This window comes from Hemiscyllium ocellatum, chromosome 25, assembly GCF_020745735.1.
Source record: "Hemiscyllium ocellatum isolate sHemOce1 chromosome 25, sHemOce1.pat.X.cur, whole genome shotgun sequence".
NCBI classification, from domain to species: domain Eukaryota; kingdom Metazoa; phylum Chordata; class Chondrichthyes; order Orectolobiformes; family Hemiscylliidae; genus Hemiscyllium; species Hemiscyllium ocellatum.
Genome location: NC_083425.1, coordinates 34,891,317 through 34,911,452, shown reverse-complemented (window position 1 = coordinate 34,911,452; position 20,136 = coordinate 34,891,317). Strand labels below are relative to the sequence as shown.

Sequence of the window (20,136 nt, the reverse complement as noted above, 5' to 3'; positions counted from 1 at the left end):
CCCTTCCATGACAGGAGTTTCAGTCACATTCCTCATACTATACGTATGAACACAAATATCCAAAATGAATCTAAGTTGTCCACTGTATTTTATTTTCAATGTGACTGGATGTTTACATGGTTTCCAGTAACAGACAGCACTGACGATTCAGATATAAAGGTCAAAGCACATGACAATGTTTAGCAATCAATTGACTCATTGCAGATGTTGCTGACCATTACCACAATCGTGACATATTGGTTTGTCCTTTGCTTTGGAGGATATGTAATAATTTCCTTAAAATGACTCCAGTCTATTTCCTTCATGTGGTTTTTATGTTAAACATCCAAAATTACAATGTGAGTTGCAAACAGCAAAACAACATTGTTCATGATTACCACCTGTCTAGTAAAGATAAGATATAGCCCAACTGGCTTTTTAAAAGTTCATTTTAATTTATCTTTGAACTTTCCTATCAAAAATGTTATCTTTTCTTATCCTGTCTGGTGACACCAATTTACTGACAAGCAAATTATTTTTAGTCACGTACGAGTGGTGGCCATCATTGACAAAGCCAGAATTTATTGCTGGTCCCTAAAGAAGGTGGTGCTAGATGATTTTCTTGATTTAATGGAGTCCATGTGCAGTCAAGAGGTTGCTCCAGCATTTTGAGTCCTCAACAATGCAGAAATGATGAAATCTTTCCAAGTCAGGTGAGTGCCTTGAAGGGGATTGTACAGATGGTGGTGATCCCAAACCTTTGCTGTACCTGATCCATCTAAGAGTCCAAGCATGCAGTTTCAATGGTGCTGTCAAAGGGGCCTTGATGAGTTGCATGTTGATAGTGGAGAAAATACATGGTAAGATGATGGATGGTACGCCAGTCCAGGAGGTGGCTTTATACTGGGTGTTATCAAGATTCCTAATTGTTGATTGAACTGTACTCATTCAGGCAATTGGAAAGCAATCCATTGTACCTGCCCTGTAGATACTGGACAGGCTTTAAGTAGTTAGGGGTTGAGCTATTCACCAAAGAACATCTGATCTTTGATCTGCAATAAATCTGCTTCCCTTCACACCGCGGGAGAATGTGACTATTCGTAACGTTAACCATCCCTCCTAAAATTTAACTCAATGCTTATCAGCATGAAACTCAACTCTGAGCATGTAGTACTGGAAAAGCACAACAGGTCAGGCAGCATCCAAGGAGCAGGAGAGCTGACGTTTCAGGCATAAACCCTTTATCAAGCTTTTCCTGATGAAGAGCTTCTGCTTGAAACATCGATTCGCCTGCTCCTCAGATGCTACCTGACCTGCTGTGCATTTCCAGCACCATACTGTTGACTCTCATCTCCAGCAACTGCAGTCCTCACTTTCTCCTGAAACTCATTTCTGTCTGATGTCATATCTAGGACAAAGCAAGATAGCCATGCTTTGGTACGTGTTTCTGGCCGCTGATGGCTCCAAAATGTTGAGGTTTCAGCAATATTAGTGTTGTTATATTAAATGAAAGTGTGTAGCTTCTCTTTTGTGGGAGATGCTCATTGTCTTTCAATTATGTGGCATGGATGTCATTGGTCAAAGTCTGAGTGTTGAGAAGGTATTGTTAATGCAGGCTTAGATTGTTTCAGTACCTGAGGAGTTGCAAATGTAACTAAATACTGTATGATCATCGACAAATAGTTGCGGATTAATGATGAAAGGGAAATAATTTATGAAGTGGTTGAAGGTAGCTGGGCCAAGAACAATACCCTGAGAACCGTTGTTGGCCCCAACTATCTTCCTTTGTGCTGGGTACGAATCAGATAGTGGTGAGTTTCACCTTAATTAACATTGATTTAACTTTCGCTAGGGATGCTTGACACTATGATGAGTCAAATTCTACCTTGACATAAGGGAAACAGACTCATTGCAACTAAAGGTAGTAAGAGATATTGGAAAATGTGAGCATATTCAGTTAGATCACAAATCGCATGATTTAATTGATTGAGTGGATAGTAAATGGTCAGGATGGAATTGTCTGGCTTCTGTGGGTTCTGCACTGAATCAGCTTGCCTAGAGGAATGGCTGAGTTTGGAAGAAAGGTCTTTAGCACCACTGCTGGAATTCTGTCAGACCTTGCAGGCTTTGCTACATCCAGTGCACTCAGACACTTCTGAAAATTCTTAGGGTGGACTTCACTTTTGAAAAAGGGAATCAATTTCAAGCCTTGCAGATTTACCTGGATGTTCAGAGTGGATGTTAATGATTTTTATCGAACAAGACTTTCTAGAAATCACATCATTAAGGATAATTGCTCTGATTACTGTATACCCCACTGGAGCTATTTTGAATAGTGACTAACCTGGAGACACTCTTATTTTATTTGATTCAGTTAGTGGAAAGCCTGCTAAGAACTAACTCAATTGGAGGAAATATAACAAAGAGCTGCAGATGTTGGAGATTTGAAACAGAACCAGAAATTGTTGGAGAAGCTCAGCAACCCTGGCAGCATCAATGGGAAGAAAGCAGAATTGATGATTCATGTTTGGTGACCTGCTGAGTTTCTCCAGCAATTTCTAGGGTTTTTTTTTAATTGAAGGAAAGCTGGCTAAGAGCAGGCTACCATAATCGGGTTCAAGGTGAAGCTTATTTATTCTTTTGAAAGAATATTTGAAAGAAAATTTCAAGATTGTATTTCCTGAGCAAACTGTCTGCAAGATTTCAGAGACAACCATACATGCTTTGTTACTTGACCTCACGTGCCAGAACATCAGAGCTACGGATTTGGAGTAGTCGACACTTTGTCCATGGGTCTTAAAGAAAATCCATTAGCCAAACTGTGGAACTGGAATGTTGGTGCTTTCCTTCAGCCTTGGTTATAATCAAAGGAATTGGAGTCAATCAAATTAGCTGAAGGCTGACATGCATGAGGGGGACTTCAGAAAGAGGTAGAGATTAATCACCTATTTAGCATCTCTGGCTGAAGACGTTGCATATGCTTCAACCTTGCCTTTTGTGCCAATGCCCAGGGGTCTCCTTTCCACAATGATGTGGATGTGTAGGCTCCTCTGCAGATTAGTTGTGTACTGTTCATGTACATACATGACTGAATATTGCTTGCCTACAGAGCTTTGATACCAATCCATGATCGAAAAAATAGTCCATTCATGACTCAGTCAACTTGATCAGCTATTACCGAGCTATTGAATCATTCCTGTGCTGCAGCACATCATGTGACAGGATGTGGGGAAGGATTTAAAGGATTAAGATGCTCACTTCCTCATATGTTCACTTCAACATTTTTAGCAACAGCTTGCCTCTTCTTCACCTTTTCATATACTTGTAAAAATTCTTGCTGTTTTTATATTTCTGGTAGCTTCTGATACTCTCTCATATTCCCTATTTATCCTCCTAATTAACTTTTAGTCATCCTTTGCTTAGAAGGAAGAAATACGTTAAGAAAAAAACTTCGAATATTTGAAAATCCATGTATTGGTCATACTGGACTTACATTTTGAAAGATACAAGGCAGGTCAGATGCCTCATTTGACAATTTTTTCGTTTTTTTTTCCTTCTAGGTGCCATTTTATAATCTGTCCACTCACCTTTGTGGAATGATATGCTTTTTCCTTCAGTTTGATGTTTTCCCTAATTTCTTTAATTAATCATGGATGGTGGACCATTCCCTTATAATTTTTTTCTTTATAATCACAGTGAAGTGTATAAATGCAAGATGGAAATTACAAAGGGCTAAGATGGATTAAGTATAGTGATTGTAATGAGGTCACCCAAATAGACCTCATTGAATATGAGATCTGATTAACAGCCCCAATCGGGGAGACCTGGCTGACAGATACGTGTGTGTGTGTGTGTGTGTGTGTGTGTGTGTGTGTGTGTCAGTGACAAGGATAAAGCACAATCCCAAAGAAATTTGCTCCAACAGTCATCTTTGAGTTGGGGTAAACATTTCTTACATCATGCTGTTGTTTAATCCTGTTTGATCCTGCCGTCAAAGATGTAGCAAGACTGTGTTAAGTTTTCTGGTCAAATGCTATTGGGGCAGACGAAAAGCAACAGGTAATTCTCCTGACAGCTTTTTCAGTTATTAGGAGCCTAACGTTCCTGAGACACCCCATATTAAAACCTTTCAAGAGTTGATGGATTCGTCAAGGAATATCATGACCTCCATCTGCCTATAATTCTGACATGCTATACAAAAGCCCACCTACAACTGGTTTGGAAAACTTAATTTGCCATGCAATATCCAAAGCAGAATCAATAAAAATAAGTGTCTGGTTAAATGGTCACTTGGTTTGAATGGAGGTCTGTATTGGTGCTGCTGTTTCAGTGATGGTAGGACCAATTTTTAACAAAATTTTCACTTAACTCCAACCCTTAAGCTTGTGCAAGACCTTGGCTAGGCTAAGTACCTAAACTGGGGAAAATCTACAGATTAACGGTATAAATTCAGGTAGAACCTCGTATGAGAAGCTGCTGGTTCAATTATCAGTGCTTGTGATAAAAGGCTCGGGCCCAAGTTTGATTGGGTGAAATTGATTGTGAGAGATTCACCTTGATTGGCTCAACATTTTTCAATTAGAAAATGGCTGCCTAAGTGCAATTCTAATTTAATACCTGTAAGTACAGAGGGTAGCGGTGGAAGGGTATTCTTCAGGCTGATGATTGGTGACGAGTGGTGTTCTGCAGAGATCTGTACTGGGACCTCTGCTGTTTGTGATGCATATAAATGACTTCGGTGAAAATGTAGATGGGTAGCTTAGTAAGTTTGCAGATACAAAGATCATGGAGTTGTGGAGAGTGTAGAAGGTTGTAAAAGGATACAACGGGATATAGATATGGTTGCAGATATGGGTGGAGAAATGGCAGCTGGAGTTTAATCTGGCTCGGTGTGAGATGATGCATTTTGGGAAATCAAATATTAAAGAAAAGTGCACAGTTAAAGGCAGGACCCTGAACAGCATTAACGCACAGAGGGATCTTAAAGTTCAAGTCACCGAAGGATCTGTTTCCATGCTGTACATCTCAATGACTCTATGACTCTAAGTCCATTGCACCTTGAATGTAGGCATGCAAGTAGATAAGGTGGTGAAGAATGTGTATGGCATGCATGCTTTTATTAATTGAGTCACTGAGTACAAAAGTCAGGATGCCATGTTCCAACTTTATAAGACATTGGTTAGGTCATACTTCGAATATTGTGTTCAATTCTGGTTGCCAGATTACAAGAAGGATGTGGAGGCTGTGGAGAGGGTACAGAAGAGGTTTACTAGGATACTGCCTGGATTAGAAAGTATGAACTGTAAGGAGAGGCTAGGAAAACTTGAGAGAAATACTCTGAGAGCTGACTCTGAAGAGGCGGTACTAAAATCAAGGACTGTTCATGTGTGAATAAAGGGTGACTTGATGATTGGATACCAGCCTCTGTGGAGTTATTTCATTAACCAAGTTGTCAAATCTTTGGTAACAGAATTACACTGTGTGGCTTGAGATCATTGGCTTAATATGAAAGAAAAACAAATCACAACATATTCTTAAAGGTGAGGTATCAGAAACAGTAAGGAACAAAAAGATTTAGATGCCCATGTACACAAATCATTAAAAACTCATACACATGTACAAAATATAAACAAAATGTAATGTTGAAAATTTGGCTGTATTCCAATCTCATTGAGGAAAAACAAATGAAGGAACGTGTAATACATTTACATAGAGTTCAATGGTCAGACCCCATTTGAAGTACTGCACATAGATTTGGGCACATTTTTCAGAAATGATATACCAGTATTCACAAAGATTAACCAAAATAATACCAACACAAGTCACTTTCTCTGAACAAAACGTTAAACAGAATGAAAGGTAATTGAGAGATAAGTTTACAATTCAAATGATGTGCAAGATGATTTGCATTTCACTGGTTGCGTTGGCAATAAAAATTCTCATCAGCAATGTTCAGACATAAATATTCTAGGTATCCATTACAAACACATCTTATAAAATGTTTATAATTGTTCCTCCTGAACTCCTTCTCACGGAGGTCAGACTTTAGCTTATTTGATTAACTCCAATTGATATGGTTAGAACCAAGGATAGAGGAAAGCACCAACACGCTAGTTCCACTACACCACTGGTCACAACATAACAGAAAAACTGTTTTTTACAAAGATGTGCAATTATACACCTTATCTACATTAGGTTTTAAAAAGAATCCAGCAACCATATGTCTTAATAAACAGTATTAAAATTATAAATGTTATTCAATCATACATTCAAGACTATGGGCCTAATGTGGGAATATGGGTCTTGTTCAGACTCAATGGGTTGAAGGGCCTCTTCTGGACTGCATGATTCTATGATTTGTTAATCTAATTTCATTAAGTCTGAAGGAACATTTTGCTGTGGAGCAACAGCCTATGTTTAAATATGTGTGAAAGATGCTTTGATATGATGATGCAGTTGTACAATTTGAAGGTATAATCAAGTAATATGATAATAATCTGTAAAAATACTTTAAATTATATATTCAAACCACATTTTTACACTGACTTATCCTGTTAGCGCAGTCAAAGAATGCAATTTTACTGCAAATTAATTCAAATTTTCAAAAATATAGCCCTGTATTTCATTTATTTTTATTGGATCTCCCTATATAATTGTGGAATATTTTATGGAGGACGATGAGTTGTTTCATAGGTTATTCTTTGAAATAAGTCAATTCTGTTGTTAAGATTCTGGTGCAACATCACTCAATATGTTTTAAGGTTATTGTTTCAGCATAAGCAACAGAAACAAGAAAGAAATATCATTATGTCCGAAAAGAAAAGAAAGTTGGAGTAAATAGCAGATTACAAGCAGATCCTCAAACATTGAGGTTTAACTGTGGGTAGTCTCGATGCCATAACGATAAAGTGAATACAGCCTGAATCCAGGGCAGAGCTTGAACTGACTTTAGAATGGAGTGGAGTCACATTTACTCCCTGATGAAAATCATCATTGTTTTGTAGTAATTGCACTCAATGTCAATGCATTATCATATGAATCCACCTTAATAAACAGCTCACATTTTGCCCTCTACCTTTATTATTAATGGTTGGTTTTCTAGGCTAGCAAATCCTTTAATTTACTCAGTCTTTTCCAATTTAAATACAAAATAATGGTGTTATGCCACATAGTCTGCACTAATAAAGGCCTGCAAGAGAATGGAAGCAAAGTGGAGGTTGATCAAGTAGTTTTGGGAGGGGGGGGGAGTTGCATGTGGAAGTAGTTCCAACACCATCTTGTCATCGGCATAGATTCTAGCCACTGGCAAACTAGGATGCAGGCTTCCATGAAGCTGAAAGCAGATTCGAATAATTGTAACCCCAATTAGGGGCTATTGCGAAAGGCCACAGGCCCTTGGTCAATGGCAAGATAGCCCCTGCCATAGTGGAAGACTACGTGCTTCATGGAGACTACCTCCTTATGGCAGGCCATGTGGGAATTGGAGGCAGAGACTACAGGGCCCAAAAGAGAGAACTGTGGATAGGAAAAGAATAGCAGCTGTGGAGATGGCAGGGAGTATAAGTAACATGGTTACACAAAATGGGTTTCATCAATTTACCAAAATAGTAATAAGATGGAACAGGGTTATTTGGTGGAATTCTGTAAATTAACTTGTTCATAATGAAGAATTTCATGTATCTTTGAAGTTGATGAGTGGTTTCCATTTTATAATATCACAACAATGCCTTTCATTCCCAGAACTATGAAAAAAAATTTAAAGGCCCAAAGGTAAAATAAAATCAAGAAGAATAAGAAAATAATAAGCTGAACCTTTCTTGTGTGGGCACCCAACAGGAGCAGGACATTTGGGACGTATACATCTTCAAAGAAGATCTCATTATTTTCCCCAGGCTGTCTGGATGGCAGGGATATACAGCTGGCTCCAGCTTATCTTGTCTGGGATATGTGTTTGAAAACCAAGCAGGAGAAAGGAGTGCAGATACAGTAAAAAAATCCTGATAGTGGTGTGAGCAAGTTGGAAATATGGAAAGCTTGCATGCAGTCAATGATTTTACACTAATATGTTTATTCCTCCCTTAATCTCTCCCTGTATGTAATCTTTATAAATCTACAGCCATAACCATCTCCTTGATACTCTTATCTTACAAACCCTAATCTTCTGGCTTCAATCAGATAACCCCTTGGCATCCCAACTTCATTCAGGAACATAGGAATTCAGAGTGAGAGTAGGGAATTCAACCCTTCAAGCCTGCTCTGCCATTTAACATGATCATGGTTGATCTTATCCTGGTCTCAATTCCACTTTCCTGCTTGCTTCCTATAGCCCTTAATATCACTTTTCATCAGAAACATATGTATTTCTTTCCTGAATCCACATCCTTCGATAGTGTGCTGCAGTTTCCCTCTTCATCCTCCTCAATCTTTCATTTGGATTATTCCCCTTACATGTCTTTCATTTATTGTTCAGCTCAATCAAATTGCCCTCATATTGATTGATTCTGCCTCCACTGCACTCTGGGACAGTGAGTTCCACAGATTCACAACCCTCTGAGGGAAGTAGTTTCTCCTCATCTCAGTTTTCAACCAACTTCCTCTCACCTTATATCTCTGACCTCTTGTTCTGGACTGCCCCACATTGTGTGACATCTGTTCAATATTCACCTTATCAATCCCCTTTTGTATTTTATGTACTTCAATCAGATTTCCCCCTATTCTTCTGAATTCTTCGTCCAGAAACATATTGTCATGCAAGGCATTTCAAACTCTCATTTCCCTAACTTTCAGCTTTCTATCAATCAACTTCCTTTTATGACCCTTGTAATTTTTTTTCCCTCAGGTACCATTCTCTCCTCTTTTAAAATACATGTTATCAATCACTTTCACTTAAAACAGACTAATAGTATCATTGTCCATAAAACATACTGCCCGATCCTAATCAATGTTCCCTCTAAGCTGTGCGGTCACCCAGCTGATGTTTAGTGTGCTGACACATTCACGTGCAGTTTCTGCAAATGCAACTGTGCATGGACCCTGGAAATCCAGGCAGTGGCTGGAGAAATCTGAGGGAATACAGATTCCTAGCCTCCTCTTTTCACCCTGAAACCATTGAAGATTTTGTCATTCCCCCTAAATCCATGCCAATTCCTCTGACACTATGTCTGTCTTTCCTCAGATGGGTTTCTGCTGTGCCTCCTCAATCTTTCATATGGATTATTCCCCTTACATGTCTTTCATTTATTGTTCAGCTCAATCAAATTGCCCTCATATGGTATCCATCATATGTATCCAATTGTTTCTTAAAGATTCTATCCAACTAATTTATCATCTTCAGGCTGGTATTTCATCCATTGTGCGCGATATGTTCAATCCACCCCAAATTCTACCAATCATATTTTATTCCACCTGAACAAACTCATTCTTGCACTGCAAAACCCTCCCTCACCCCTCCTCCCAACAGGACTCACTTACTTTGGTTCTTAATCATTCAGTTTAAAATTCTCATCCTCATTTTCAATGTTTTTATAGCCTTATCCTTACCCTCTTGGTGAGCAATGACACGTAGCCCACTCACCAAAACACTCCATTTTTCTGACTATACCGTCATTTACCCTTCCTTTCAGTCCAACGTAAGTGGCAATAATTTCAGTTGCCACACACCCTGCAATTGCCTTGCTAACTCTCATTTCCCTACTCTCATTTAAACCCTATTCAAAATTCACTTTGTAGATTAAAAATTTGTTGATAACTCTCGCTGGCTAACTATGTTTTTGTGAAACACCTTTGCACCTTTTTCTCCATGAGAAGTGTGTAACAGAACTCTGTCCTATAGATGATGATTAACATGAACACCCCTCCTGATGGTGGTAACATGTGAAAACATCCAAATCAACACTACTTGTTGAAGTAAAGTAACTATAACACATGCTTTGTACACATATCTACTTCTGCTTTTGTATACTGCAGAGCCTGTTGAATGCTCCTGCTTGATGGAAAGAAGAAGTGTCCTTTGTTCCATGAGGAAGTTATGAAGAAACTTCCTTTTTCATGGATATAATACATTCTAAGAACTGTGCACTTTTGTACTTTGGATTGTATAGTTTCCTATCCAAAATTACAATTCGGTTTAATATGCACTGCTTTGATGCGAAATTGCGAAGTTGGATTGAAATTAGATAATCCCAATTAATCAAACTGCAGAACTTAACTTTGCAGAAATACTGATAACTGCTGATCACACTTAGCACCTAGATGATAATGTTTGGTGTTTCTATCCCAAGTTGGTGCATATCTCATTTATATAGCATGTCACAACTGACATTACGGTCCTAAATCTAGGTCTACATAAATGTCCATTCGCCATCTTGAATTATGCAAGAATCACCCTGTATCTGAATGGACAAAAACCATTTCCTCACTCACAAATGGCTAATATTCAAGGGAAATAAAAAGCAACTGTATTAAAGTCATGCTGAAGCTTTTCCAGGAACATGGCAGCATTGACACTATGGCTGGAAGGAGCTTGCTGCAACTTGTCCATCAGGCTGCACCATGCTTTGAGTCATAATATTTTAATGATGAGGCAGAACAGTGGTAGCAAAGGAAAGAAAGGAAATAAATTTAGCGGTCTGGATCCCACTATGTCATGGGATGTTCTGGCCAATGCACCCAATGATCTGTGGTTCGAGAATTAACTTAATAGTCATATGAAGACCTATGACAGTAAGCTGTAACCCTGAGTTCACCTCATTCTTGAATGGCAACAATGAGCATTTGCCACTACTTACCTTCCTCCAGCATTAGTAAGAACCAGCACACATAAATTCATCCACAAAGTTAGTTACTGAACTGTGAGGAAGACCATTGGCTGAAGTACAGAACGAGATTGAGGAAGAGAAAGCGCTCATGAAAATGGAAGAAATGTAATTTGCTGAAAAAGTTTCTACATTTGGGAAAGTAGATGAATAGTTGCCAATATCCTAATCATGTTCCCTCTGAATACCACACCTTGGAAGACAAACGCAACAAACTTGTACCTTGTAAGGCAATATTATTAACTTGTTTCAAGTGCAAACAGACCTCCATTGGCAACACTGTCCAGACCAACAAGTTTCTTCCTCATCTGGGAGGGCTGGTAAAAAAAATCTCCTTTTGCTACAGAACCTAAGAACTTGAACCACACAGTACCTGCTCAACAAACACAATTTGTTAGTTCAGGATCAATTATTCAGTGTTCCATACATCCTGTACACAAAGGGGCACCTACAAAGGCATTGAGAACTCATACTTATGCAGGACTGACTGATCAAGATCATAGCTAAAAATGTGTTGCTGGAAAAGCGCAGCAGGTCAGGTAGCATCCAAGGAACAGGAAATTCGATGTTTCGGGCATGAGCCCTTCATCAGGATCATAGACCAGTATGGAGACCACTGTTACTTCAGAAACCAGTGCAGCAGAACTTCCTTTGGCTGAGGTGCTACTACCCAGAATAAATCTCCTTATGCCTGTTTTGACTACACCTTGGACTGTAACTTTCCAATTTGTCTTGGCTGGATTCTCCTTTTGGTGAACTAAATCTAGCAGCAATTTTCCAAACAATTTCATGATCTATTTGCAAACAGACATTGAAGGGATGTTCAACATCAGTATAAAGGCAAGATGTCATACAGAAGATCACATTCTTTCAGGATAAAATCAAGCATTGGGAGAATGGCAGGAGACAAATCTCTTGCAGAGAGCTAGCATGGACGTGATGGGCTAAATAGCCTATTTTCAGTATTGTAACCATTCTAGAAGTCTGTATTTCAGCTACTTACTCAAATAATTACCAATGTGTCACAACTTCATGCATATAGGTCTGAGCAGCCACTGTCTGAATATTCATGGTACCTTTTGCTTTCAGATGGAGCAACAGGTTTTTCAGACAGGGCTTGAAAGAGGAGAGCCACTTGCAGGGAGCCTAATCCTAATCATGGGGTCAACAGGTTAAAATTGAGCTATCTGAACTCAGTGAGGATGATGAAAGAGGAACTGGAGATTTTCTCAATGTTCAACATTACAATATACAATAGCAGGGCCCTGCAGCTCTCAAACCCAGCTGTCACCTCTTTGCCTGTGGTAGATTCAATAACCACTGCTCTGGATTTCTATCCATCGTGGATATTTCAGTTTGAAGCTGGAGGCATTTGGAAAATCAAACAAGCTAGTGTTCACTAGTATCAACCATGTCTCAGATACCTACTTTCCAAAGGATTTTTTGTGTTCTCCATGGACCCCAGGAGTCAATAACAAAAGACTTATCACCTTTGTCACTACAAAGGGTTTTACTGGTATGATGTCTGGCTGTTCTGTGACCATTAGCAATACTTTCCAGACAAGTGCTACAACATGTCTTGTCGCAGTTTAGCATTATTTTTGATAAAGATACAAAGGCTGCCTGGTCACAGCACTAACTGTTGTACAATGGGGATAACCACAGGTGAAGAGGTCTTTCTATGACACAATGACACAATATGATGTTGGAAGCTAAAGCTGTAAACGTGGAGCAGGCATATTTAAAACCTCTTGTTCATCACCTTCCTGTAAACATGGAAACTAATGCACTATCTCTGCAAAATTCTACATTATAATGTATGTATTATACCCCAATGACTGTCTGCTTTCCTGAATTCGTACCTAATATAGGTATAGTTTGTGAACATGAAATTGAAAGAACAAATAGAATCATACAGTCAAACAGCATGGAAACAGGCCCTTTGGTCCAACCAGTCCACGCTGACCATGTTCCTAAACTAAACTAGTCCCACCTAATTGCACTTTACCCATTTTCCCCCAAACCTTTTCAGTTCATGTACAAATACCTTTTAAACATTGTAACTGTACATGTATCTCCCACTTTCTCTGACAGTTCATTCTCACACGAACCACCTTCTGTGTAAAAAAAAAGTTGCCCCTCATTTCTTTTTTAAAACTTTCTTCTCTCACCTTAAAAATATACCCCCTAGTTTTGAACTCCCCCATCCTAGGGAAAAGAATCTTGCTATTAACCTTACTCATGGCCTTCATGAATTTACAAACCCCTCAGATCACCCTCAACTTTCTATGTACCAGTGAAAAAAGTCACAGTCTTTCCAGTTTATTTTTATATCTCAAACCATCCATTCCTGGCAACATCCTGGTAAATATTTTCTGAACTCTCTCCAGTTTAATAATGTCCTTCCTGTAACAGGGTGACCAGAACAGTGACCAGACACAGTATTCCAATTGACAGTTTTTAACTTTGTATGAAAAGACAAAATGGAAGACTGTGCATCAGCACCCATTTTACATCCCTCAGATTATTTCCATTGACTTCAACTTGATTTTCATATCACATTTACCTAACTCTACCACTTCAATATTAGTCATCTACAAGTAACTTCACCATCAGGTTGGAAGGCTGCCAGTGCATTCATCACAGTGCAGCCAAAAGTGTCTTGTGGCAGAAAGGTAGTGTCCCAATGTCTGGACAAGAAGAACAAAGGGAACAAAGAAAATTACAGCACAGGAACAGGCCCTTCAGCCCTCCAAACCGACACTGATCCAGATCCTCTATCCAAACCTGTCACCTATTTTCTAAGGTTTGGGTTCAAGTTCTACCTGCCTAGAGGTGTGTGATAACATGTTTAAACAGATTGATCACATACTGAGTGGCCTCAGCTGCAAACTCACTATCCTGATGTTTTCTGGCAGCGGAGAAGGCATGCTATCAATAGAAGACAGCCATTCACATTATCACACTCACACTAACTGAATTCCCAAAGTTTTAGAAATAAGTAAAATATTAGATATCTGTGTTGTGATTGACAGTAGAGGATAAGTAGAGCCCAAAGCCCATTTGGCACAAACTTGGTCAACAAAGATATTAATGCTAAGGCCATAAAATTCTTCTGTCAGAAAGAATTCCTACATTGAAAGAAAATTAAGAATTTATACAGGGCTTCTCATGATTGCGGACAATGAAATGCTTTGGAAGTGTGATCACTGTTACAATATGGGAAGTGTTGAGAGTCAATTTGCACTTATTAAGTTTTCACAAACAGGGATATCCCTGAAATATTATTTTAGTACTGTTTATTGAAGTAGCTAGAACACCAAGAATAACCTTCCTAACCTTCTTTGAAAGAGTGTCATGGAAAGATTAATGCCCATTTGAAAGAATGAATGGAATCTTGATTTAGCATCTTAGCCAAAGGATACCATCAACAAATTGACATCCTCCTCAGATAAGTACTAAGTTTTATATAGAAATCTGCTGAGTGGAATCTGAAATTTTGATTTTGAGGTGATGGTGCTCCCAACAAACCATGGCTAATGGAGATAGCATGCGTTTTCATGCAATTGCTTTTGCTTCCAATAACAACACTTAAATTTATTTTGATTAAACAAATAAACTGTTTCCTCTTTAGTCACACATTATAAGATCATATAAGAAACCAGATTATCATTAGCCACCACAGTGCACTGTAGAAATAAAACAAGGCACCTCAGACATGTTTCTGGTTACATTCACATGAAACCTTAGCATCTGTTTACTTTATATGATGATTATCTAACTGATAGATCCAGTATCTTGATATATTAGTAACTTGTGCTTTGCACAATCAAAGTATATCTTCAGCAGCCTCTCCAAAGGCCCTTTCTTGGTCTAATTAAGTTCAATAATTTAGCTTTAACTATATACAATTCATCACTGAGAAAACTCTCTCTGCTCTTGTGTTCAAAGAGTCGCAGTCAGGGTCTCTGAGAAACAGAATAGGAACAATTCTCAATAGCCTTCCAAATTATCTCAACATTCAGCACCTGTGAGAAATATGCCAACATTTCATGAAATAATTAACATGGACTTTAAAACAGCCCATATTCTCACTTTTTGTGTTAATGTTTAAAATAGATTCCTCTAGTGTTTGCTGGAAATGTTGTTCCAATGAATGGGGTTGATACATCAATTATTGAAATATTGTTGTAATCTCTCCTGCTTATAGTCATTGGCTTCTTTCACAAAATTATATTGAAAATAATTTACAATGAGAGATATGGTTATACAGCTGACCAGGTTTTCCAAACTAAACTAGTTTCATCTGCCTGCATTTCACCTATATCCTTCTAAACCTTTCCTATTCATATACCTGACCGAAAGTCTTTTAATTATTGTAACTGTACCTGTATCTACCACTTCCTCTGGTGGTTCATTCCATACATAAACCATCCTGTGCATAAAATGGTTACCCCTCAGGTCCTATTTAAATTTGCTCCTCTCATTATGAAATTATACCATCTAGTTTTGAACTCCTCAGGGCAACCAGAACTGTACACAATACACCAAAAGTGGCCTGTACATTCACAACATGACATTCCAACTAAACAGAACTAAACATTGGACAGAAGAGAACATTCTTATTCTGTTTTCTAGTAGAACAGCAGCATTTTCATCCTAAGATGAGGATAGTCAGTGTAGAGAATGACCTTGACCTCTTGAGACTCTATGCAACCAATCTTTAAATCAACTAATTGCTGATCTGCTACAATATACACTGCGCAGAAATGTTGCCATTTCTGCTGATAACTCGATTGGTTGGTTGGCTAAATGGTAGTTCTGATGCAACACCAATAGGGTAGGTTGACTTCCCACCATGCCCTCTCTCTCAGAGTAAAAGGCAATAGCAATCCACCATGGACAAAAACAGCTCAGGGTGTAGCAACTACAGACAATGAGACAAGGACCTGCCTTTGGGCAGAGCACATGTAATATACTCATCTAGGATGGGCACCTACTAATAGGTCATTATTTGTTTTTTATAATAGGTGCAAGGTCCTTTCTGTTCATAACTAACAAATATTGTGTGTCAATTTGTGGTAATTCATCGGTTGCTTTGTGCTAGGAATTCATCGACTGATTGCTGCTGGGACAAATGCATCCTGACTGCAATGAAAACAAGAGCAGTTTCCAATCCACCAACTCCTGCGTACCTAAATGTCTTAAATCGAGATTTCTTCACATTTAGAAAGATTGCAGGCAGAAAGATGATGTTCTCGTCCTGTCAGACCAAGCTGGATTAAAATATAGGACCTGATAGCGAAAGTAGTACTAACCCAGCACACAACTTTCTCCACTTCATTGTCGGAGCCTATTCTCTATGGTCTAAAACTATGCTTCAATGTGACACATTAAACAAAAACATTCATATTTAATGGATTAAATTCAGGGAATTTTGAAATATTATTGTCTCTACAGTGCAATGCTTTTTCAGATTCTAACAATTTTTTTAGTTCAGTGATGTATTTAGATGATGTTTTAATGATAATTACAGAAATTAACAGGTGAATAGATAGATATTTATTGCACCAGAATGCAGCTGGTTGAACACATTTATGCAAGAACAGCACCCCTCCACCACCCCCCTCCACTACCCTCATTAATTTATCAGTATTCTGAACTGTGATAAGAAACTGAAGGAAAGAATATGTCAAAGTTACCTTTTCCTTTGAAAACATCAGGAGGTTTCCCATTCCCTGTCGGTGAGTTCCATTTAATGTTTTTCTTGACTGCAGCGTATAGTTAGACACTTGTAGAGACCCCAAGTGCTAGAGTTTAACCACATCCTTGATTAAAAAGATACTAAATTTTTTTAAAAAGTTGCTGGCAGAATTTGAAATCCAAGCTTTGTAAGTTTGTCTGATATGTACGCACTTAGAACAAACAGGAACTGAGAACATATATAGTCTCCTCAACAGGAAATAGAGGGTGGAGGCTGGAAATAACAGAGAAAAAGGAGTGGAGTTTGCAGTCCTGATCCAATCATGTTCTACTTACTTTTCATATGAATCAATTTTTGCAATGAGCATTTTAGTTTGCATGTTGTAGTGGAGTGCAAGATAATCAAAGGCTGTTATAAAATAAAATGAATCATGTGCTTGAAAAAATTTCATTACATTTTGAATGTACCTCAACATTATATTCAAAACAAGTTCACAACGAGTTTTTGCTAAACCAAGGCTTAAAAAAGGCACCTTTAGGAACTTCCAAATCTGGTGGCAACAAAGATGGTCCAACAAAAGGGTCCTCACCCAGGCTCACATACCTAGCATCAAGATGCTAATCACTCATAATCAAAACCACTGGCCAGGAGATTTCTGTGACCTCCACTAGGTACCTGAAACAACTTCTCCAATTAGAGCTTGGTGTAGCAGGAGGCTCCCAGAAGGACAGTAGCAATGCTGTAAAATCTTCCCTCAAGAGGTAAACCATCCCTACAGAATTATAAGAGTGCCTGTCTTGTGACTGACCAAAATAGAGGAGACTGATTTGGACAGGTAGTGGATATATCGAGAGATTTCAATGGGGATCTGCAGAGATGGTGTTGACTCATTGGAGAAAGTGCACAAACCTCCACACAAGGCAGTCACCCGACACTTTGAACACGAGCTAACCTGTACCGGTTGCAGATTGTGCATTGCATTTATCAGCCACCTCAGAGGCCATCGAACTGAAGTAGAAGCAAGACATTCTTGATCCTGAGGATCTGTTTGAAAAGAGGCTTATTAAGCTCTAAAAAAGGATACTCTAAGTAGGAATTTTGTTGTAGTACTTTGTAAGTTAATTCTAATAAATGGCACAAAGAATCCACAACAATGTGTCTTCCTGGGTTATGTTGCACATCTTACTCCACAAATTATAAATCAGTTAATGTATCCAACTGTTCGATAGTAAATTATCTCCTTTATCTATAATAATGATAATAATATACTCAAAACACAATTACTAACTCACACTACTGGAAATATGATTGTGCACAAACTATATGTGAATACAAAAATCTTCCAAGTACTGTCTAACAGCAGTGTTGACACATAGAAAAGAAAACTCAGAGAGAGTGTGGAGGGGAAACTGAGTGCAAGGTCAACATGCATCAGCAACTGCAGGGAATCAGCTTGAGTTCAGAGTGAAGCTGAAGGCAATCAATCAGTGGCTCATTGGTTAGCGCTGTTGCCTCACAGCGCCAGGGACCCAGGTTCAATTTCAGCCTTGGGCAACTGTCTGTGTGGAGTTTGTACATTCTCCCTGTGTCCGCGTGGGTTTCCTCCCACAGTCCAAAGATTAGGTGAATTGGCCATGCTAAATTGCCCATAGTGTTAGGTGTATTAGTCAGGGGTAAATGTAGGGTAGAGGGGTGGGTTGCTGTTCAGAGGGTTGGTGTGGATTTGTTGCGCCAAATGGCTTGCTTCCACACAATAGGTAATCTTAAAATAAAGATCAGTGTTACAGACCAACACACTTTCAGAGGTTACATCATTTGATAACTTTGAGGGGAGCGAAAATTAATCTGAGAGATTCCAACAATAGAATTTAAGGCTGCAAGAGATTATTATTAGTGGGTCCCTGACAGTAGGCCAAACTGGAAAGCGTAAAGGACAGGGATGTAAACATCAGGGCAAGGGTTTAAACAAAAATAAAATATGGGCACAAGGGGTTTCATGAGTAGCTTGGAAGCTTTGTTGTTAAAATCAAAGGCAAGCCTTACAGTTGTTTATGGTAGGTGTTAGAGAGTATTTGAGTAAAGGGAGGCATGGCAGGTCACCTCAGTCCTGTCAAATGAACATTCTGTTACATGTGGGAACTCCAGGATGCTTCTCATATCCAAGACACCAGTCATTGAGGAAGAGTCATCAGCTGGAGGAGCTCCATCTCTGGGTTTCAGAGCTTCCGAAACATCTGGCCATCCTGGCAGTATATCCACAAGGATGAGAGCTACATGGATATTCGTTTCATTAGGTGGACACACCCACAGGGTGAGAGTGTGTAGGCTGGGTGGGAATGCATGACTGCCAAAGATAAAGAGGACTTTATCTTTATTCAGTTTTAAACGAAGGTGATGGTCTCCTTGGACATGTGGTTAAACCCAAGTGAAGCTGAAAGGTCAACCTGTATAGAAACTATTGAAGAGTTATAGCACAGGAAGTGACCATTCAGCCTATCATGTCTATGCCATTTGAATAAACTAGCTGTCAATTATCATGGCTCTTACCAGCACTTGGTCTGTCACTTTGCATGTAACAGCACTGCAGGTACAGATCCAAGTTCCTTTTAAATGAGTTGAGAGTTCCTGTCCTAATTACTGATCTGGGCACTCTCTGGATTAAAAAAAACTGCACAGAGAGGGGAGGGAAAAGACAAGAGTTAGAAAAAATAATACAGATAGAGGTTTCAATAGAGGCACAGGCAGGAATGTATCTGGCCACAGATATGAATCCAATATGGCATTTTCTCTCCTTAGTGCTAAAGTCAAGGAAAACACTTCTAGGGAGGGAAGTACAAACAACCAGAGGTAATGGCCCATGTTGGCACCAACGATGCAGATAGGAAGCAAAATAAAATGCTGCTGGCAAACCTTTGATGAGAGCTAGCAAAGATAGTGATCTTCATGGCAATCATCTCCAGGTTACTGCCAGCACCATGCCCTTGTGAACAAAGCAGATAGTTTGGAGACATATGCAGGAGGGAGAGCTTTACATTTTGAGTGCAATGGAACGAATGTTGGTGGAGGGTGCACCTACAGATGCTGACAGGTTACACCTCAGTAGAACTGGTATTAAAATCTTTGTGGGAGGTTTGGTAGTACTGTTCGCTGAATGTTCAAATCAGGAGAATGGGAAGCTGGTGGTAAATTCAGAAGACAGAGAAACAAAGCTAAACCTGGAAGACAGAAAACAAATGTATGCTTAAATACATATGTAAATGCAAGGAGTCTAGTGAACAAGGTGGATTAGTTGAGTAACAGACAGACACTTGGATTAAATATTTATTCCTGAAACATGGATTATTAAAGAGTAGGATTGGATGATCAACATTCTTGGATACAGATATGTCAGCAGAACTAAAGGGGGTGATTAAAAAAACTGAGGGTCACAATACTTGCTAAAACAAAATTACAGTCATGAGGTTGAGCATATACTAGGAAAATCATGATATGAGGCCATTTAAATTGACTGGAGAGTAGTAAAAGGGCAGTCATGTTGCTCACAGTTTAATACAGGTGTCCAATGATCAAAAGGAGTTAGAACAATAAATAGGCGAATGAATTTTGAGAAGATTCGTAGCTCAGTTTGAGGTATTATTG

General features: G+C 38.9%; 1 protein-coding gene across 1 annotated transcript in view; it reads right to left on the bottom strand.

The window, feature by feature from the left end:
* pik3r5 (phosphoinositide-3-kinase, regulatory subunit 5) overlaps positions 1 to 16,640 on the bottom strand; it is a 99,627-nt gene extending 82,987 nt beyond the window's left edge. Inside the window, exon 1 of the mRNA XM_060844206.1 lies at positions 16,496 to 16,640. The gene's annotated coding sequence lies outside the window, so the exon portion shown is untranslated. The remainder of the gene's footprint in view (positions 1 to 16,495) is intronic.
* Positions 16,641 to 20,136: the final 3,496 nt, after the last annotated feature.